The sequence below is a fragment of the Orcinus orca genome, chromosome 3, assembly GCF_937001465.1.
Source record: "Orcinus orca chromosome 3, mOrcOrc1.1, whole genome shotgun sequence".
In the NCBI taxonomy this organism is placed as follows: domain Eukaryota; kingdom Metazoa; phylum Chordata; class Mammalia; order Artiodactyla; family Delphinidae; genus Orcinus; species Orcinus orca.
In genome coordinates this window covers 121,093,198-121,116,467 of record NC_064561.1, presented here as the reverse complement: position 1 = coordinate 121,116,467, position 23,270 = coordinate 121,093,198, and the positions used below count along the sequence as shown (strand labels likewise).

Sequence of the window (23,270 nt, the reverse complement as noted above, 5' to 3'; positions counted from 1 at the left end):
CTTTTTGAGAATAGCCATTCTAACTGGCGTGAGGTGATACATCATTGTGGTTTTGATTTGCATTTCCCTAATAATTAGTGATATTGAACATCATTTTATGTGCCTACTGGCCATCTGTATGTCTTCTTTGGAAAAATGTCTACTCAGATCCTCTGCCCATTTTTTAATCAGGGTGTTTGTTTTGTTGTTGTGGAGTTGTATGAGTTCTTTATATATTTTGGATATTAAACTCCTATTGGATATATGATTTTCAAGTATCTTCTCCCATTCGGTAGGTTGTCTTTTTGTTTTGCTGATGGTTTCCTTTGCTGTGCAGAAGTTTTTTAGTTTGATGTAGTCTCATTTGTTTATCTTTGCTTTTGTTTCCCTTGTCTCAGGAGACATATCCAGAAAGATACTGCTAAGACCAATGTTAAAAAGTGTACTGCATATGTTTTTTTCTAGGAATTCTATGATTTTAGGTCTTACATTCAAGTCTTTAATCCATTTTGAGTTGATTTTTGTATATGGAGTAAAATAGTGGCCTAGTTTCATTCTTTTGCATATGACCGTCCAGTTTTCCCAATACCATTTATGGAAGAGACTATCCTCTCTCCCATTGTATGTTCTTTGCTCCTTTGTCATAAATTATAATTGTCCATCTATATGTGGGTTTATTCTGGGCTCTCAACTCTGTTTCATTAATCTGTGTCTTTTTTATGCCAATATCATGCTGTTTTGATTACTATAGCTTTGTACAGTTATACCTCATTTTATTGCACTTTGCTTTATTGTGTTTCACAAATACTGTATTTTTTACACATAGAAGGTTTTTGGCAACCGTGTGTCGAGCAAGTCTATCAGCACCATTTTTCCAACAGCATTTCCTCACTTCATGTCTCTCTGTCACATTTTGGAAATTCTCTCAATATTTGAAACTTTTTCATTCTTATTATACTTGTTATGGTGACCTGCGTTCAGTAACCTTTGATATTACTGTTTAATTTGGGGGTGGTCCATGAACCACACCCATATAAAGATGGTGAATTTAATAGATAAATGCTGAGTGTGTTCTGGCTGCTCTACCGACCTGCCATTCCTGCCTCTCTCCCTCTTATCAGGCCTCCCTGTTTCCCTGAGACACAACAATGTTGAAATTAGGCCAGTTAATAACCCTACTGTGGCCTCTAAGTGTTCAAGTGAAAGGAAGAGTTGCATGTTTCTCACTTTAAATCAGAAGTTAGGGGCTTCCCTGGTGGCGCAGTGGTTGAGAGTCTGCCTGCCAATGCAGGGGACACAGGTTCGAGCCCTGGTCTGGGAAGATCCCACATGCCGCAGAGCAACTAGGCCCGTGAGCCACAACTACTGAGCCTGCGCTCCGCAACAGGAGAGGCCGCGACAGTGAGAGGCCTGCGCACCGTGATGAAGAGTGGCCCCCGCTTGCCACAACTAGAGAAAGCCCACGCACAGAAACGAAGACCCAACACAGCCAAGAATAAATAAATAAATAAAATTAAAAAAAAAAAAAGTTAGAAATGATTAAGCTTATTAAGGAAGGCATGTCGAAAGAGTAGATGGGCTGAAAGCTAGGCCTCTTGCACCAAACAGTTAACAAAGTTGCGAATGCAAAGGAAAAGTTCTTGAAGGAAATTAAAACTACCACTACTCCGGTGAACACATGAATGATAAAAAAGCGAAACAGCCTTATTGCTCTTATGGAGAAAGTTTTAGTGGTCTGGATAGAAGATCAAACCAGCCACAACATTCCCTTAAACCAAAGCCTAATCTAGAGCAAGGCCCTAACACTCTTAAATTCTGTGAAGGTGGAGAGAGATGAGGAAGCTGTAGAAGAAAAATCTGAAATGAGCGCAGGTTGGTTCATGAGCTTGAAAGAAAGAAGTTGTCTCCATAACATAAAAGTGCAAGGTGAAGCAACAAGTGCTGATGTAGAAGTTGCAGCAAGTTATCCAGAAGATCTAGCCAGCTAAGATCATTAATGAAGGTGGATACACTAGGCAACAGATTTTCAGTGCAGATGAAACAGCCTTCTATTAGAAGATGATGCCATCTAGGATTTTCGTAGCTAGAGAGAAGTCAATACCTGGCTTCAAAGCTTCAAAGGACAGGCTGACTCTCTTGTTAGGGGCCAGTGCAGCTGGTGACTTGAAGTTGAAGCCAGTGCTCATTTACCATTCTGAAAATCCTAGGGCCCTTAAGAATTATGCTAAATTATGCTAAATCTGCCTGTGCTCTATAAATGGAACAACGAAGGCTGGATGACAGCACATCTATTTACATCATGGTTTACTGAATATTTTAAGCCCACTGTTGAGACCTATTGCTTAGAAAAGAAGATTCCTTTCAAAATAGTGCTGCTCATTGACAGTGCACCTGGTCACTCAAGAGCTCTGGTGGAGATGTACAACGAGATTGTTATTTTCATGCCTGTGAAATACAGCATCCATTCTGCAGCCCGTAGAGCAAGGAGTAATTTTAACTTTCAAGTCCTGTTATGTAAGAATTATATTTCATAAGACTATAGTTGCCATAGATAGAGATTCCTTTGATGGATCTGAGAAGGGTAAGTTGAAAACTTTCTGGAAAGGATTCATCATTCTAGATGTCATTAAGAACATTTGTGATTCATGGAAAAAGCTCAAAATATCAACATTAACAGGAGTTTGGAAGAAGTTTATTCCAACCCTCATGGATGACTTTGAGGGGTTCAAGACTTCAGTGGAGTAAGTCATTGCAGATGTGGTGGAAATAGCAAGAGAACTAAAATTAGAAGTGGAGGCTGAAGATGTGACTGACTGACTGTGATCTCATGATAAAACTTCAACAGGTGAGGAGCTGCTTCTTATGGATGAGCAAAGAAAGTGGTATCTTGAGATGGGATCTACACCTTTTTTTTTTTTTTTTTTTTTTTTTTTTGTGGTACGCGGGCCTCTCACTGTTGTGGTCACTCCCATTGCGGAGCACAGGCTCCGGACGCGCAGGCTCAGTGGCCATGGCTCACGGGCCCAGCCGCTCTGTGGCATGTGGGATCCTCCCGGACCGGGGCACGAACCCGTGTCCCCTGCATCGGCAGGCGGACCCCCAACCACTTCACCACCAGGGAAGCCCAGATCTACACCTTTTGAAGATGCCGTGAAGATTGTTGAAATGACAACAAACGATTTAGAATGTTACATACATTTAGTTGATGAAGCAGCAGCAGGGTTTGAGAGGATTGACTCCAGTTTTGAAAGAAGTTTTCTGCTGTGGGTAAAATGCTCTCAAACAGCATTGTAGGCTACAGAGAAATTGTTGGCGAAAGGAAGAGTCAATGGATGTGGCAAACTTCTTGGTTGTCGTATTTTTTATTTTTATTTTTTTTTTTTTTTTTGCGGTACGCGGGCCTCTCACTGTTGTGGCCTCTCCCGTTGCGGAGCACAGGCTCCGGACGCGCAGGCTCAGTGGCCATGGCTTATGGGCCCAGCCGCTCCGCGGCATGTGGGATCTTCCCAGACCGGGGCATGAACCCGTGTCCCCTGCATCGGCAGGCGGACTCTCAACCACTGTGCCACCAGGGAAGCCTTGTCGTATTTTTTCAAATGGCCACAGCCATCCCAGCCTCCAGCAACCACCAGCCTGGTCAGTCAACAGCCATCAACATTGAGGCAAGACCCTCCACCAGCAAAAAGATTACGACTTGCTGAAGGCTCGGGTGACGGTTAGCACTTTTTAGCAATAAAGTGTTTTAAAGTAAGGTATATACATTATTTTTTCAGAACTAATGCTATTGCACACTTAAAAGACTGCAGTATAATGTAAACATAACTTTTATATGCACTGAGAAACCAAAACAAATGGTGTGACTTATTTTATTGCAATATCTGCCGTTTTGCCATGGTCTGGAACAAAAGCTGCAATATCTCCAAGGATGCCTGTTGTATAATTTGAAATCAGGGATGTGATACCTTCAGCTTTGTTTTTTTTCTCAGGATTGCTTTGGTTGTTTGGGGTCTTTTATGGTTCTGTATAAATTTTAGGATTTTTTTTTGTCCTATTTTGTGAAAAATATTGTTGGGATTTTGATAGGGATCGCATTGAATCTGTAGATTGCTTTAGGTAATATGGACATTTTAACAATGTTAAACCATAAGACGTTGTTGAAAGAAATTGAAGGCACAAAGAAATGGAAAGATATTCTGTGCTAAATGATTCCAGTCTAATTTTTAGACACACATACACACACACACGGACTGAAATTAAAATTTTGGAACTGAGAAGTTACATCGTTTTTATAAAGTTTTTATTTTTATTGAAGTATAGTTGATCACAATGTTCTGTTAGTTTCTGGTGTACAGCAAAGTGAATATATATATTCAATATATATATTCTTTTTTCATACTCTTTTTCATTATAGGTTATTACAAGATATTGAATATAGTTCTCTGTGCTATACAGTAGGACCTTGTTGTTTATCTGTTTTATATACAGTAGTTTGTATCTGCTAATCCCAAACTCCTAATGTATCCCTCTTAACTAGTGTGAGCCTGCAAAGCAGCTAGGGATGCTTATGTCAGGGGGTCATTGCACTCTCTTCCTGGGAGGATGCCCACAGCAAGCCAGATCACATGGAGCACTTCCTCTGCCCATCATGTGTTTTTGATAAGCCTTTCAAGCAAACCCAAATCCTTGTTCCAGCTGGCCTGAGCACCCTCTTTCCTGACCATGTTGCATTGCCAAGTTCTCCTTCTTTGTGCTGCCCTTTCCTGAGCTCCACACAGACCATTCTCCTGTATTACCGTATCTCCTCAGCAAAGGTACAATGCACTTGATTGTGCCTTTTCACTTTTCTGATCCGCTCACATTGCTTAATTGCTACTTGACTGCAGTACAGTTTCATCCATTTCAGGGCCAGGCAGGTAACCGAAAGGGGGACTGGATGGCTGATACCATGTGAAAAAGGGGCAGCCACTGCTAGCTCCCCCTGGTTTTTGCCATGACAGAATACAGACTAGGGCCGTCAGATCTGTTTTCTTTCTTTCTTTTCTTTATTAAAGAAAAACCAGAAATCTGGATATTTATGTAAAATCTCCTATTTTTAAACGTTGGAAGTGAATTCATACTCTTTAAAAAATACTGTCCAGCCCAGCAGAATACTTCTGTGGACCACAATTGGCTGTGAGCCACCAGTATGTGACCTCAGATTTACTGTAATCATTTACAGCTGGAGTTGTAGGTTGATCCAGATAAGAGTTTCTGAGACCATACCTCAATGCTAGCAATGGACTCCTGAATCTCCTCAGTCTTCCCTCCCCAAAACTATTTCCTGTTCCTTTGGCCAGGCTGTTTTATAGGAAGCCCATCTCTTCTTGTCCACTGTGGCTTGACCACTTTGGCTTTCACAGGGTGATCTTATCTCTAAGATCTGGAGGATGCCTCATTGTCACCCCTTCACCATGGAAGGGATTTTGGGGACTGTCTTTCTTACTTTACAGATTTTGAAACAAGTGTGAGACCCAGAATGCTGGAGGGCCTGGCCCGGGTTCTCAGAGTGCCTGAGAATGAGACTCAGATCTGTCCACTACAAAACTGCTGCTTTCTTTGCCCTGATATTGCCTCTAATCCCACATTTATTTCAAAAAGAACAAGATCTTGGGAAACTTGAGTTACATATGTTGTTGCTAACTCTTGATCCTGTCTTCATCTGCAGCATACCCACTACTTTCCATCTTCTTTCCACCTGGCATTCACCTGAGAGATACAGCAGCACGGTAACTCCAGAGAGATGAACCCGAGTGAAATTAGTCATCTGTGGGTAGATTCTTACTTAGCTAGCAGCACTGAGGGGTCTGTGATTTCTTTCACAGGATCGCAGAAACTAGGGTCTTAGTACAATGATATAACCTGGTCAGAGGAAGCGTTTATCTCTGTATTGAGAATTGGATTAAATTTGCGGTAATATATTGAGTACCATGAATTACATTAATGTCATATATGTACCCCGCTGTATTTTTTTTTTCTGGATTTGTGAGAGCAATCAGCTCTGTTTAAATAGTTTAGCTATTTAGTGAGTAAACTTGTAAGAAAGGCACAGAATATGGGCTTTTTGCCAGTGTTGTTTATCTAACTGGCATTTGTAGCCTGTGGCTTCACAAGTGCTAGGAAGACCTGAAGACACAACTTAATAACATGTAATTAGCCTGTTTTATCTTGTGAATACATCATAATTGTGGGTAGTTTTTGCAGAGGGCCTCTCAGAGTTGCACCCACATCTTGCAGACCCCCGTCCTATGCTTCCCTGTTGGGCATTTGTGTATGCAATTATAAACTTATTATCAACATGACAAAAGCAACAACAATAAAGTGACATAATTCTATAGGGTGTACTATATACCAAGCACCGTTCTAAACTTTACATATGTTAACTAATATGTGAAGTAGTTACTATTATTTGTATAATGAGTATAATGTACTCATTACACTAATAATAGTATTATTATATATTTAATATATAATAATACTATTATATATAATTAATAGTATTATTCATATAATGAGTATATTAGTAAATGAGTATAATAATAATATTATTATTATACTTATTTTCCAGTTGAGGAAATTAAGATACAGAGTTAAGTAAGTCACCTAAGGTCACATAGGTAGTAGGTGGCAGATTTGAATCATATCATCTGTCTAATGAAAAGAGAACTGACAGGATCTATTACCAATCCCAACCTCTGCCTTACATAGATAAGACAGAGATGGAACTTCATTCTCTGGCTTTCTACAGTGCTGCCATTTCGTTTGGAAAAGGACATGAATGTTTCTGGTGGGTGGTCTGGTGGTTTTAAAAATGTGTCCACAAATTCTTTCATACTCCATCCTTCAAGAGGTGAAGCTTAATTTCTCTTTATTTTTGTGTGGGCAGAACTTAGTAATTTGCTTCTAACAAATAAAATTAAGCAGAAGTGGTCATGTGTGACTTTGGAGCCTAGGTCATCAGAAGGCATAGTGTCCTCTGTCTTGGTCAGTCTCTCTCTTGGATCATTTGTTCTGGGGGAAACAAGCTTCCATATCATGAGGAGAGGCCCAATGAGACCAGCTAGAAACTAGAAAGTGGGCCTCCTGCCAAGAGCCTCATGCATGAGCTTAGAAATGAACTCTCCAGCCCCACTTGAGCCTTTGGATGTCTGCAGCCCTGGTGGACATCTGGCTTGCAACCTTGTGAGACACCCTGAGCCAGAGCCACCCAGCTGAGCCACTTCCAAAATCTCATCCTGAAGAAACTGTGCAATAATAAATGTTTGTTATTTTCAGCCCGTAAATTTCAGGGTGATCTGTTGTGCAGTGATAGATAACTACTACAGGTGGTATCATGGTTGCCAGTAAACCTTGGCGAAATTATTCAAAATCAAATTGCGCTTAGGGAGCATATTTTCATATTGGAAGGAGAAACATGTCTGGGCTGTTCCTATAGGACAGAACATGCTGAGCTTATTCCCCCCAAACTTTTTGAAATGGAAAGAATATATCTAAAATTAACATGTAGCTTAAATCTACCTTATTCTTCTCCCTTCACCTGTAGTGCTCTGAATTGAATAGACTTATTTTCCTACTGTTTGAGAGCTGAGAGCAGTTTGATTTGAACACAACTGTTGCTTAGCAATAGGAAGGAACTTAATGGCTCTACTCTCTTCTGCAAACTGAGAGGAGTCTCCCTGTGTAGCTATTGTCTGTCTGTAATGCTGAATTTAAAATTGTAATTATCATTTTAAGATGAAATTGAAGCTGGCCTATGTGACACATTACACTCACCCTAGCATCTCAGCTACCCAGCAGGTTGGAGTGTCCCAGTTTGAGGCCCCTTTGCAGAGAAGCTGGTCTCCTGGAACTATGGGGCATTTAGAAGACTAAGACAGAGCTCTAAAGAAGCTAGTGAATTCCCAATTGGTAGGTGGTTTGTATTCTCTAAACACTGACTTTGTGATTCTGGGACTGCAACTTGGCTCTGGAGATGCTGTGACTAGAAACTGAGCCAATGATATTACGGAAGGGCTTTGGTGGCATGGGGATTCCAAAGACATTTTGGGGAGTAGGAGGGGGTGGGAAGTCTAGCTGCCACTGACCTTGCTACCCAGCTCTGTTGGAAAGGCTTCTAGAAATGTCAGCTGCTTTGGATTTTTTTTTTTTTTTTTTTTTTTTGCTTTGGATTTTTTAAACAAAAGGTCTAAATCCGATTGTTCATCAGAGAGGTTGGTCTCGAGATTCAGAAATCTCTGCCTGAATTAAAAGCATTATTCTTTCCCACTCTTTGGATTAAATGATGAACAAGTTTATTTGATTTTGCTTAATCTTCAGTTAGTTATATAGGTCTTTCCGTGTACGTGTACACGCTATGCCATACCAGGTATTGTGGAAAGATAAAAATAGAATACGAGGCATTGCCTCTACTCTCTAAGAACTGACAGTCTCATTGAGGAGATTAGATGAACAGGCATAAAGTAAATTTCAAATGATCAAGATGTAAACTCTAGCATACTGATAATAATCAGTATAATTATTGGTTATTAAATTCTGGACTTGAAAACCCAGAGAAAATGTCACATTAGCAAAATAATAAGCCTTCAGTACATGACCCTGAAAGAAAAAGTTAATATAGTTTCAAAGTATTTCATGCATTCACTCTTCCAATTAGTCAGTTTTCTGAACATAGGTTTTTGGAGCTTTTTTTGTTTTTGACTTTGGGACAGTGTTTTCCTCTGGATCTGCACATTATTCCTATGGTCACACACTTCCTGGTGTGTGTTATAGTCTTAGCAGTTTGGCTGGTTTTACATTAAGTGGAGGCAGTGTCTGTCGTACTGGAGTAAATTAACATTACCAAGATTTCGACACATGCATCAGAAGGAGAAGTGATGAAAGTCTTAGACAAAGTATATTTCAGTGTCTTACAAAATCAGAAGCTATAAACCTACAGAAAACACGAAATAGACTTGTTGAACTAGAGATAAATAATAGTATCCTGATAAGTTTTTGCGTGCATGTCTTTTTTTTTTTTTTTTAATAAGTGTAACAAATAGTCATGGAGGGGCAAACAGCTCCTTTTTTAGATATTACAGCAAGTCCCCTACATAGGAACCTTCAAGTTGCGAACTTTCAAAGATGCAAATGTGCATTTGCATGTCCAGTCACGTAGTTCACGTGTCTGGTGTACATTGTCATGTGCGTGCATCCTCTGTAAGTGGTTGTGCTTTTGTGTACTTTACTGTACAGTACTGTATAGAGTACAGTAGTACAGTGTCTTTATTTCAAGCCCAGGATGTCCGGAAGCAAGCATAAAAGCAGCGGTGATGTAGCTGGTACTGCTAAGAAAAGCTAAGTGCCAGGAAAGGACAAAGAGAGACAAGAGGAAGTAGTAACTGAAGAACCGAAGAGATTCATGATGTAGGAAATGGCAAGGGGATTTTCTTTATTTGAGGAGGTACTGTTAGTTTTTGAGGCACAGGACCTGAATGTAGAATGTATATAAACCTACAGCTGCCATTCAGAATGCAAGCCAGTCATCTGTGATGAGAAAAAAAGAGCTACTACCCAGACATCACTGGATCGTTTTTTCAAGAGGGTAGATAGAATTGAATCCAGCAAGGAACCAGAACCTGTGCCACCAACCTCAGGCGTGAGTGAAATTGCAGCTTGCCCTCTGTCTCCTATCGCTGACCATCCTTCAGCTCTGCCATCTCCCACCTCCTCTCCCTCCTCCAGTCAGTAACTCTTCCTGCCCGTTCACTCAATGCCAGCCCCTGTGTGCCAGCTGCTGTCCTGTACTACTGGACTTTTCAAGGTACTGTACTGTAAGATTAAAAATGTTGTCTTTATTTTTTGTTTGTTTTTTATGTATTATTTGTGTGAAAAGTATTATAAACCTATTACAGCACAGTACTATCTAGCCGATTGTGTTAGTTGGGTACGTCGGCTAACTTTGTTGGACTTACAAACAAATTGGACTTACGAATGCACTCTCGGAATGGAATTCGTTCATATGTAGGGGACTTACTGTATTGGATCACCAGCTGTAAAGACTGTGAGGCTCGATGTTTAGTCATGTGTCGCATTCGAATGGCAACAGTGCAGATGTTACCTGCCTATAGCCCTCCTCCACTTTATAGACTTTTATTTGGGCTTGTTTCTAATTTTCAAGATCCTGTACACCATTCAGAATTAATTCAAAACAGAGCATCTTAGTCGGGATAAAGCTTCATCTGGCAAATACGCTACCAGAGTCAGTTCTCTTGATCCCTGTGGGTTGTGTGGAAAACAAGCCACGGTCCCCTTTAGCGGCAGGCACGGAAGCTAACAGTCTTAGCAAAGGCTAGAGTTTCCTGCCTCCACCGGGCTTACCTCGCTCACTGCAGTGTTAAAGATTTGTAAGTTATGTTCTCGTTCCTTTTTTTCTATCCTAGCAGTATGGGTTTATGAAGACCTAATCCTACACCTCACGTTTGTATACTGCCTCACAATTTCAAAGCCCTTTTATGAGTAACAGCATGTGTGTCCATCACAACCAGGCTGGGAAGTGGAGAGGCAGAGATTATCTTCCTCTTCTAATATATAAAGAAACAGGCTCAGCGAGGTGAAGTGACTTACGGGCGGTTAGAAATTGCAGGCATAGGCCCTGAGTCCAAGTCTCCGGACTCCTGGTCCAGTGCTCATTCTGTTAAACCAGGTTACTTTTGTAAAGTGTTATTTCAGAGCCATACCCCTGAAATGTCAAGGGACAGTTGAACAGTTAGTTGGTATCCAGTTAATTAATTCTTTAATGATTTTAATTATTAACCATCTTCAAATATGAATCTCAGTTTCCTTCCCTCTCAGATTCAGGCACTTCCTATACATAAGGAAGTCCTGGTTTCCTTTGTGTGTTTCATAGTTTGTATTTAATTCCCCAGCAGGGTTCAGGGACTACCGCCAAAGCATCCTTGAGGTTGGTTCTTGGATACTGATTGACGCACAGAAAGACATTTTACATTTCTTCAGATAAATATCATGGCAAATAGAAGAAAACCCTGAACTCACCAACCAGATTTTACTTATTTACTTTATCATTTTAAAATCCACCCACCATGCCCACGCATTTCCTTGAAATACGTTCTGCCATTCAACTACCTTTGATGGTGACTTAGAGATAGAAGCCTTTTATTTTCAAGGATCAGCTGTCCTGTCAACTTAAAATTTTTAAACAGCCTTACTGAGATATATTTTATATACCATACAACTCAGCCATTTAAAGCATACAGTTTGATGGCTTTTAGTATTGCCCTGCCATCTTTAGTGGAATTCCAATCTGGGTTTTGAGAATACTCAGGCTGTTTCCTGTGGAAAACAATTCAGTTGGGATCTGTGGTGCACTCAGAGTGTCTGGTCTCACTTGGAGCTGTCAGGTGGGTGGAGGATGCAGTTAAGAAGCCCTCTTGCCCTCTTGGTGGGAGTTAACAGGCCTGAGGATTCGAGCTTCTGTTTTTATCACGCTGAGGGAGGGAAGAAAGGCTGAGTGTCCCCTCCCGAGAACAGTGCTTACTGGAGAAGTGGCCTCTGATTGCTGGTGTCTGGTGATCTGGCTGTGGGAAAAGAAGTTATTCAGGGAACAGGGGCCATGCGGGCCTTAGAGAGAATGGGGTATCGGTGAGAGCAGTTATGACTGATTCTCCAAGGAGTCAGGATTGAAAGTGGTTAAGAGAGTGGATTTGGGTGCCTAATAAACCTGTATCTGAGTTCTGCCACTTGTCTAAGCCGTGTGATCTAGGGCAGACTCTCTAAGTCTGATTTTTCTCATCTTTGAGAAGAGTGAGAGCAATGATTGTACCTCCCTCATAGAGTTGTCATGAGGATTAGAGGAGATGATCTATGTGCAGTTCTTAGCATTTGGAACCAGCTAAGCACTCAATGAATATTTTCCGCTGTTATTATTGACTGTTTCCTCCACAAGATTCATAAGCTTGTTGAGAACAGGGACTGTTGTGTTTACCATTAGATCTCCAGCCCCTGTCATCATAACAAGCTGGAGCTGAATTCAAGTGAATGCATTCTCCTGTCATCCATTTATTCTCTTTGTCCCTTCTGGTCTCACTTATGTGCACGCATGTGTGAGCATGCATACATACACACGCACACATACATGTATACCATGCCCCCTACTGACTACTTTTATAGGGACAAGAATTAGTAAAATAACTGCAAAAGTGTATTAATTGTGTGTCATCCCATAGTCATCTGATGAAAGGAGTGTAGTTTCTGGGCACAATCAAGAGACTTAGAAATAACTTTGTTACATGAATCTATGCTATATGATGGTATCCACTACAGCTGACTCTTATGTATTATGACAGGTAACTGGGAAAGAAGAGGCGAGCAGCTCACCAGTATGTTTTTATAGTAGTAATAGTAGGAGATGCTTTAGGATTTGCACTGGACTGTTCCAGAAGGGGGAGGAGTCTGAGAAATGTCAGTGTAGACATTTTTGATGGACTATATATAGTACCTGGTGAAAAAGAGAAGCCATGCAGATGGTTAAATTGCACGTCTAAGGCCTGAAAGACTGAGTTAACAGTATAATGATCTCAGTTCACAATTAGTTAAGTGTTAGGTGTCAGTAAGAAATCTTAAGTGGGGAGAACCAAAGAGAAGGGACTAATGCACTTCCCAGATGAGCTTGTCCAGCCCCTCTCACCCCTAGAGACATGTCCCCTGAGCTTATTTATTTATGCCTCATGTCATTTAGCAAAGGGCTTGAGGCAAATCCCCGGCTGCACTGCGAGTCAGAAGGCATTTGCCTGGGCTCCATTCTGGGTAGAGTCCAAGGGAAATTGAGTTTCGGTCCATAGGGAACTGGTATCTTAATGAAAGTTACACTTGCAACCTTCTAGCCTGAAAGTGTCACACATCCCAGCAAACAAATCTTGCGCAAAATGTTGCCATTATCAAAGGCGAGGTCATCTGACATGGTGTTTGCTTTCATGCACTGGCTGTACTTTTCAGTGGCTTGAGGGGCTGGTGCCCTGATTGCCTGTTGTGTTACCTGCAAGTTCCAGGTTAAGTCACTTACTAGCTCTTTTGGGCATCAGTTTCCTCATCACTAAAAAAGGAATAATCGCGTCTAATTTGCTGGAACTTTGAGAATTAACTTACTTTTTTCCAGCACAGTGATAATCAGAAGGAAAGGGGCTACATGAAGACAAATTTGTAGTGTAGGTTGCAGGATGACAAATGAATTAACCCCCATTTCCTGGTACTTCATGCTTATTGACACAATCCTACCGTTTGGTTGTCCTGTGCCAGAAAGAGACGGTTCTGTCGGATAGAGAGAATTCTGAGATTGGAAAGGCAGGAAGTCTGGGCTCAAGGAGAATATCTCCAATATGACTGAATAGCTTTATTTCACCTACTGTGGTAAGTTCTGATATTTTCTTAGGTAAGGGTTCCTTGAGACTTCCCCTGACACTGCCGCAGCCATGCTAGTCTATCACAGGTCCGGCTGCTGTATCTGAGTTCTGCCACTTGTGGGAACTGCCATTCCCGTGGATGATTTTCATAGGTACTGTCTTGGACCATATCCGGGGCTGGACTTAGCCATACTGGTGCTATGATCATGTATACGCTCCAGAATAGTTTCCATTGTCATTCAGTTCGGTTTATGATTATTTTCAGTCCTGGTTAATTTTTATGCATAATGATTATAATACTTTACTCATTTATGTTGAAGTACTGGAAACACTGGATTTTTCTGTAGTTAGAAGGATCCTGAGATGCAATACTAAATCTATGGAATGAAGAGGTATTTTTGTTCAAATTCAAATAAAGATTATAAGTACTAAACTCAGCCTCTGGACAATTATTGCTAATAATTTGAAGCTGTTGCTAAAATCCTCAATACTCTTTTTGTCAATGTATGAAATGGTTTAACATACCTGAAAAAGAAAAGGATATCCAAATTCAGGTTATCCATTTTCTGTTCAGGTATAGGTGGGTAGGTTTTTTGGTGGTGTATGACTCCCTTCCTAGTACAAAGCTATCAGATTCAGAAATAGGGTGACTTTATACTACAGATGAAGAAATTGAATTATTAACACAAAATCTTCCCCAAAAGAAAATCCCAGACCTAGATGGGTTCACAGGTGATTTCTACCAAACATTTAAAGTAAATAATGTCAGTGCTTCACAAAATCTTCCAGGAAATGGAGGAGGAAACACTTTCTAACTCATTTTATGAGGCCGTATTACCATGATACCAAAACCAGACAAAGACATAAGAAGAAAAGAAAACTACAGGGAAATAGTGTTTATGAACATAAAATACAAAAATTCTCAATGAAATATTAGCAAACCAAATCTAGCAACTTATGAAAAGTATTAAACACCATGAACAAATACATTTTATCTCAGGAATGCGAAATTGGTTTAACATCAGAAAATCAATTAATATAATACATCATATAACTATAATAAAGGATAAAAATCATATGATTATCTTTACAGGAACAGAGAAAACATTTCATATGATCCAACCAAGAAGGTAGGACTAGAAGGGCAATTCCTTAGTCTGATAAAAGGCATCTATGGAAAATGGACAGCTCACACCTTACTTAATAGTGAAAGACTGAATGCTTTCCTCCTAATATCAAGAACAATATGAAGGATATCTGGCCACTTCTATTCAATATTGTACTGGAGCATTTTTCCAGAGGGGGAAAAAAATAATATAAAGGCATCCTGACTGGAAGAAAGGGAGGAGGTAAAACTGTCATTATTCACAGATGACATGATCCTGTATGTTGAAAACCATAAGGGATCCTCAAAGAAAACCTACCAGAACTGATAAACAAGTTCAGTAAGTTTGCAGAATATAAGATCAATATATAAAAGTCAATTGTATGTTATATACTAACAATGAACTGAAATGAAATTAAGAAAACAATTCTATTCACAAAGCATCAAAAAGAATTTAAATACTTAGGAATAAATTTAACAAAAGAAGTGAAAGGCTTGTATCCTATAATGTACAGAACTTGCTGAGAGAAATTAATGGAGAGATGTACCAAGCCCATTGATTAGAAGATTCAGTTTTCCCAAAACTAATCTGTATATTCAACACAGTTCCTATCAAAATACCAGTGGGTTTGTTTCCAGAAATTGACAAGCGGGTCCTAAAAAAACACATAGCTTTAAATGTGTATTTATTTTTGCTTTCATTTTTGTTTTGTTCTGGTAGAGTACTAACATTTTTATGGAAATGCAAAGGACTCAGAATAGCCAAGACAAATTTTGAAAAATAAGAACTAAGTTGGAGGACTTCTACTTCCTGATTTCAAAACTTAAGACTACAGTTTGCAAGATAATAGGGTACTGGCATAAGGATAGTCATATATTTCCATGAAACAGAAGTAGGAGTCTGGAAATAAATCCTTAAATTTATGGTCCATTGATTTTTTTTTATGAAGGTACCAAAGCAATTCAAGAGGGGAAAGGATAGTCTTTTTCAACAAATGGTGCTGGAGCAATGGCTGGCTGCAAGCAAAGAGATTAACTTAATCCTAAATGTCAGGGCTAAAATTATGAACTTCAATAAGAAACATAGGAGAAAGTCTTAGTGCATGGGTTGGGCAAAGAATTTTTAGATACAACATCAAAATCAAGATCCATAAATGAAAAAAAAAATTGATAAATTGGACTTCATCAAAATTGAAAACTTTGGGGCTTCAGAGGACACCATGAAGAAGGTGAAAAAGATAACCTGTAGAGGAGTGGGAGGAAATATTTGCAAATCATATATTTGATAAAGGACTTCTGTCCAGAATATATGAAGAACTCAATAATAAGAAGACAAACTACTGAGGTAAAAGTGGCTAGAATATTTGAATAGATATCTCACCAAAGAAAATAAAGCAATGGCTAAAAAGCACATGAAAAGATGCTCATTAGTCATCAGGGAAAATACAAATTAAAGTCACAATGAGATACTACGTCATACCCATTAGAACAGCTATAATAAAATTGACCACAGAAATAACAAGCGGCAGTGAGAATGTGGAGAAACGGGAACCCTCCTACATTGCTCTTGGGAAAGTAGAAAAGAACAGCTACTTTGGAAAACAGTTTGGCAGTTTCTTAAAATGTTTAACATAAGCTTGCCATAGGATCCAGCAGTTTCACTCCTGCGTACTAGGCATCTACGCAAGAGAAATTAAGCCATTATGTTCACACAAAGACTTGAACGTGAATGTCTATAGCAGCATTATTCATAATAGCCCCAAATTAGAAATAGACCAAATGCCATCAACAAGTGAATGGGTAAACAAATGTGATATATGCATACAATAGAATGTTATTCCACAAGAAAAAGTAATGACTGACTGATACATGTTACAACGTGGATGGACCTCGAAAACACCACGTTAAGTCAGGGTCAGCAATGGGTTTTTTTTTGGTTTTTGTTTTTTGGTTTTTTTTTTGCGGTAGGCGGGCCTCTCACTGTTGTGGCCTCTCCCGTTGCGGAGCACAGGCTCCGGACGCGCAGGCTCAGCAGCCATGGCTCACGGGCCCAGACGCCCCGCGGCATGCGGGATGCGGGATCCTCCCGGACCGGGGCACGAACCCGTGTCCCCCGCATCGGCAGGCGGACTCCCAACCACTGCGCCACCAGGGAAGCCCTCCAGCAATGGTTTCTTTTTAAAGGTCAGGTAGTGAATATTTTAGGCTTGGAGACCATATGGTCTCTGTGGCAACTTCCCCACTCTGCTCTCTAAGCAGCAACAGACAATATGCAAATGATTGGGTGTGATAGTGTGCCAATAAAACTTTATTTACAAAAATAGGCAGTAGGTACTTTGCTGACTCCTGTGCTAAGTGAAAGAAGCCAGATGCAAAAGACCACACACAGTATGATTCCATTTATGTGAATGTTCAAAAAGTAAATCTGTGATGACAGAAAGCAGATTCATGCTTGCCTGGCATGGGGGTGGGAACAGGGAATGAGTGCAGGTAAGCACTAGGGATATTTTGGGGGTGATGGAAATGTTCTGTAATTGGATTGTGATCATGGTTGCACAACCCTATAAATTTACTACCTATCAGTGAATTATACACTTAAAAGGGCTGAATTTCACGGCTTGTAAATTATCTCAGTAAACCTGTTAAAAATTATATGTGCTTTCATTTGTTCATTTCTTTTGTTTACTGGCTTAGCCATTTTACCTTCATATTATTACTTTTATCTCCAGTGAAAATTTTATTTTATTAGTGACTCTACTATTCCAGCTAAGAGCAGTGCTTAGAGAGTTTTATAAGTGCCTTGTAACTTTGAACTCTTCCCTCTAGAGCAAAAGTTGATATGAGTTAGATGAGGTCTTTCTGAACTCTCTCCCAGGGATCTTATTATAAGGAAAACCCTAGTAAGAACTCTGAAGGAAGCTTTATAGCATCATGAGTGCTGGAGTATCTGAAACCAAATGTCAGGGACTGTGGTTTCGGAAGTGGGTAAGAAAGGAGCTTTTAATTGTATGTATTTTTTTCCTGCCTTCTTTAAAAGTTCTTATGATATTTAACCTAGACTAGAGTAGGTTAATTCATCTGACGCTTAAGGAACTGTCCATGCCTTTTGAATATTTTTTAAGCTAAGAAGAGTGCATTTGCGTGTGCCAGTTGTCTGCTGTGATCATTGCATTCCTGTCATGAGATCTGAGGCTGAGATGGGTCAAGGACTCAATTCAAATTCATCTTGGGATCATTGCACAATTGCCCACAGCATCTTACCAAGAGAGTAAGTTAGTAAAGTGTAGAACCATTGGCATTCCTGATACATAGGCAGGCTTTCATGGAACTAAAAATTATCTTGCTGGTGACAGAATTGGTCATACTGAGAGAAAGAGGGCTACATGATGGCTGGTGCAGTGATCTACTGATTTGGTCTAATTTCCCTCATCAGAGAGCATTTCCGAGGTGTGATCTTGAAAGAAAACAGCCTTTTCTCTGGGCTGATGATGGGGAATAAGTACTAATGAATGACCTCACTGTATGATTGAGATGCTATTAAATCCTCGCCCTTGGAGCTGAGTATAAGAGCTGGCTCTTAGAGTCTTCAGGAGCCAGAGGTGGAAAGTATTCCATCGGGAGGATGTGCTATTTACCAGTCATAGGCTTTTCTAATTTGCTGAACTTACTGAACACTGGAGAGGACCTCTTAGACAAAATATAAATATTGTTTTGTCTCTACTGTAGCCTCTTTCCACCTTGTATACAAAGATTCCTGTATATAAATTGTGTGCAAATGATTTGATACCTTATTTATTTATTTATTTATTTTTTGCGGTACGCGGTCCTCTCACTGTTGTGGAGCACAGGCTCTGGACGCGCAGGCTCAGCGGCCATGGCTCACGGGCCTAGCTGCTCCACGGCATGTGGGATCTTCCTGGACCAGGGCACGAACCCGTGTCCCCTGCATCGGCAGGCGGACTCTCAACCACTGCGCCACCAGGGAAGCCCTTGATACCTTATTTAAATCCTTGTAATGAAGATTACTAATTACTATGAGCATTATTGGCACCCGTGAGCTCATTGCCTGTGTGTTAGTCAGATATGCATTATCATCTTCTATTTATTTATTTATTTTAACATCTTTATTGGAGTATATTTGCTTAACAATGGTGTGTTAGTTTCTGCTTTATAACAAAGTGAATCAGCTATACATATACATATATCCCCATATCTCCTCCCTCTTGTGTCTCCCTCCCACCCTCCCTATCCCACCCCTCCAGGTGGTCACAAAGCACCGAGCTGATCTCCCTGTGCTATGCGGCTGCTTCCTACTAGCTATTTTACATTTGGTTTTTATATATAAGTCCATGCCACTGTCTCACTTCGTCCCAGCTTACCCTTCCCCCTCCCTGTGTCCTCAAGTCCATTCTCTACCTCTGCGTCTTTATTCCTGTCCTGCCCCTAGGTTCTTCATAACCTTTTTTTTTTTTTTGATTCCATATATATGTTTTAGCATACGGTATTTGTTTTTCTCATTCTGACTTACTTCACTTTGTATGACAGACTCTAGGTCCATCCACTTCACTACAAATAACTCAGTCATCTTCTATTTAAATTCATTTCTTTTGTCAGTCAGCCTTTTTCTCTGAAACATAGACAGAGACAGGTTTTTAAAAATTCTCACAGGCTATCTTCTAAAGATGGGCTCAAGAGTGCCTAATTCACCCAGAACTGTCCTCAGGGTGAGAGAGAAGCTTCTGTGTGAAGTCTCCTTACCTCTACTGAGACTTCTTTCTCTCTCTCTCTCTACTCCCCCCGCCCCCACGCCTTTCTTTCCTCCTTTCCTTCTGGCATATATAGAAAGCAATTTTGATCAGTGAGTTTTTATCTAGAAATCATGGAGGTCTATTAGAAGGCAGGATTCAGCATAACAAAACTGAAGAGCCTCCAGGTATCCGAATGTGGGATGTGCTGTTTTAATTGAATGTCAAGACTTATTCAGACACTGACCTCATCTGCCTCATTTCTGATTACAAATATTGAACATCATAGGCTAATTCCTGGACCTTTGGCATTGGACACTTGCTATCTGTTATCTATGGAAGTTTGGTTGTAGGGAACAAATTAGCTATTTCCCTAGGGAAGAGATTTATTACAGGGAATTGGGTACAGAGGAAGGAATAGGCTTAAGGCTGGGCTTCAGGGAATCACTTATGGGGGACCATGTAGAACTCACCCACCTGGGGCTGCTGCTTCTGCTGTCCTTGGATGGTGGACACACAGGAGGTCTCTGGAAACTGCTGACCCAAGAAGACATTGACTTCATTCCATCTGTGATCAGGAAACTGCTGCCTGCCTCTGCGGAGGCTGCCCCTGTGGGCTGGGGCACTGCTGGCCTCCGTGGCCATGCCTGCCAGCAGAAATGGCTGTTGCAGTGGGTAATGGCCTCTGTCTCATTTCCACCTTCCAGGCCCCGAGCAGATGCTCTAATTTGCATTCGGAACCTGAGTTGCAGGAGAGCCTGGGAAATGCAATTTTTAGCCCAATACTTTTGAGCCTTCCAGCCCCAGAGGACATGAAGGAACGCCTCTCCATCTTTGGCATTTACATGTACAGTAATTCCCCTACATACGAACAAGTTCTGTTCCCAGACCGTGTTCGTAAGTCCAATTTGTTGGTAAGTCCAACAAAGTTAGCCTAGGTACCCAACTAACACAATGGGCTATATAGTACTGTACTGTACTAGGTTTATAATACTTTTCACACAAATAATACATAAAAAACAAAAAATAAAACATTTTTAATTGGACAGTACTTTCAAAAGTACAGTAGTACAGTACAACAGCTGGCATACAGGCGCTGTCATCGAGTGAACAGGCAAGAAGAGTTACTGACTGGAGGAGGGAGAGGAGGTGGGAGATGGGAGAGCTGAACGATCATCAGCATTAGGGGACGGAGGGCAAGCTGCAAGTTCACTCACGCCTGAGGTTGGTGGAACGCATGTTCGCATTTTTGAAAGTTCTCAACTTGAAGGTTCGTATGTAGGAGACTTACTGTAGTTAGTTATGCTTACCAAAAAATGTTCATTTTAAACCATCTTAATTCAAATACAGACATGAACAACCGTATTGGAAGAATATGCAAAAATGAGATAGTCCATAGGCACATAAGGTGCCCTCACACATTTAAATGCACCTCTCTTGACCACCAAACTCAGTAATTTGGAATATCTTCAAGCAAAGCAATGTTTGCACAACATGTGGTCTAGCTACAAGAGAAACATGCAATTAGAGTGTCCATGTGGGCCCCCAGTTATGTGTATATGAGTGCACATGAAGTCCTGTGCTGAGAATAAACAGCACTTTTTTTCTGACCTGGGAAGTACAAATGCAATGTGTGTCGCAGCGTGAGATGCTGTGTAATCAGAGAGCTGGGCTTGGCTGATGGTACCAGGATGTGTTTGTTCATTGGGGAACTTTTGTAAGATGGGGCAATGAGAACCTAGGACTGCTGCAGTCACATCTGTAGTTGATGTGACTGGTACCTGATGACATTGTATGTGCAAAACCTCCGCTACCTCGTGAGGTTATTGTGTGGGTTAAATAAGTGTAAAGTGCTAGAACCATGCCTGGCATATAATGAACACTATATAAATAATTGCTATTATTACTATTATTATTTTTATTTAATCATTATTATTTTCTGTAAAGCGAGGGTAACTGACTTCTAGGATTGTTGGAAAGCTTAAATGAGTTTAGTCCCCGGCATAAGTGAGCACTGAACGAATGCTAGCTATAAAATAACAATAACCATAATGTTTTAACTCTTAGAATGGTGCTTGCATTGTAACATATTTCCCTAGACCTTTTGATCCAGAGGCCTTCTACCTCTGATGAGAAAGACAGAGTTGCTGTCTTGAATTTGAGAGATGAGCACAAGGGCCATATTTTCTTCTTCTGGACAGCGTGACTTCTCAGCAACGCTCACCCTTAGTCCACGGCTTTAGTATACTTTACAGCCTTCCAATAGAACCTCAAGTCTAACAAGTTAGTTTACCTTTGGAAAATTATTTTTCTAACCAAAACGATTTTACACCACACTATTCACTGTGTGAATTAAGGTCTCTGGCCTTAAAATTGGGCCAAGTTAAATGAAAAAATAGGTCCAACCTTCATGAAGTTTAGGAATCAATATGGTTTGTTAATTCGTATTTATATTAACCAAATACTTTGACTTGATTTGGTAGAAAAGTTTTTTGCAGAAGTATCTGGTAGACTGTTGAATAATTTTTAGACTGTTGAATCATTTCTTAGGAAGTTAAAATGTACATACTTTCAGAATTTGTGGTTTTAAAAAAGGATTTTCTCTAGCCTGACGAATAGTGATAGTAACACAGAATAGGGAATGGAATTCTTGGGGAGCTTCTGGTACCTTCTGGCAGTGGTACACCAATTAGCAAGTGTTGATCTGATCAGCAAAGTATGGATTCTGGAAGGAAGAAGTTCCCTATGAAATTCCTATATGGGAGTTAAAGTCCTATGTAGATGAGATAAAGGTGTCTGGGTAGGGCAAAGAGGAATTCTGAAGCTTTCAAACACGTTTTAAGAATTGTTAGTAATCTATTGGAAAGTTTTCAACAATGAGCATGGAGCAGCCATCTTCCACTGAAATGATACAAATAGATTTTGTCTGAAACACTCTGCGGAGACATGGCTCCCCAGCCGCAAGGACAGGGCCCAGCGCAACCCTGCCTTCATGCAGGTGGTGTTTCCTGGGGCTGAAGGTTTCACAGCCGTGAACAAGCCTTTCTTCTGAGTCCCCAGTTACTAAACTGAAAGTACTTTACAGCACCTCAAGTCTTGTGGTTACAGACCCTGGGGAGGCTGGGATGAGAATAAAAGTGTGGTAAATTCCCAGGCAGGGAAGTTCAGGAATCTCCTGACTCAGGACATACCAAGGTCTTCCAATAAGTGGAACCAGTCTATGTTGGTATGTTTATCCACAGTGATAAAATGAATGCAAAAATCTTGGCATAAAAAAAATAATAACAATTAAACAGGTTGACTCAGTTCCCACTGTGTGTTAAGACCCTTTACATGAAGAGACATGTAAACGTAACACAATGTCCCAGGCCTTCAGCCTGGAACCTCAAAGTGAGGCCTGATTTCTTCTTATACTTGAATTAAATCAATTTAAGAACTGCCTCTTCCACCTTGCATCCAATATAGATTATCATTGGAACATCCATCTTTCAAATACTTCCTTGGGAATATTTCGAAGAATTGCAGGTGGTGTGTTTCCCTGTCCTCACTTGCCTGGTGCTTCTCTAGATTGAATGTCACGTTCTAACTACATCAAGACCCCACTCGCTGGCCTTAGGTGCCTCTGCTGCTGATTTGGAAGCTTTGGCCGGTTCACAGAGATGCTCCTGTGAACCCTGCTCTCCTTATGGCCACCCCTGAGGCTGGTGCAGATCTCTGCTAATTTGCTCAGACCACGTGGTTTACACCTTCCCTAAGCTCTGGGACTTATTCTGGGTGTCAGTTCAGCCTTCTCCTTCCTTCTGGTGACTTGACTCTTAGGAGCCCCAGCATCCTTTCCTACAGTCTGACCTGGTTCTGTCTGTGCCACGTGGGGCCACCTGGTGTATCTCAGTGTCACTGAACCTCAGAGAAAAGAGATGGGGCTGTGGTCATAAGGGGGCCTTACGTAAAATTGCAGATGCAATCGGATATATGGAATTGGTGTTGCCCAACTTGACCAAGAAGCACTCA

General features: G+C 40.6%; 1 protein-coding gene and 1 pseudogene across 5 annotated transcripts in view; both read left to right on the top strand.

The window, feature by feature from the left end:
* RASGRF2 (Ras protein specific guanine nucleotide releasing factor 2) overlaps positions 1-23,270 on the top strand; it is a 240,895-nt gene that overhangs the window by 149,066 nt on the left and 68,559 nt on the right. The window lies entirely within an intron of this gene.
* Positions 1,166-4,117, top strand: LOC125963916 (tigger transposable element-derived protein 1-like; annotated as a pseudogene).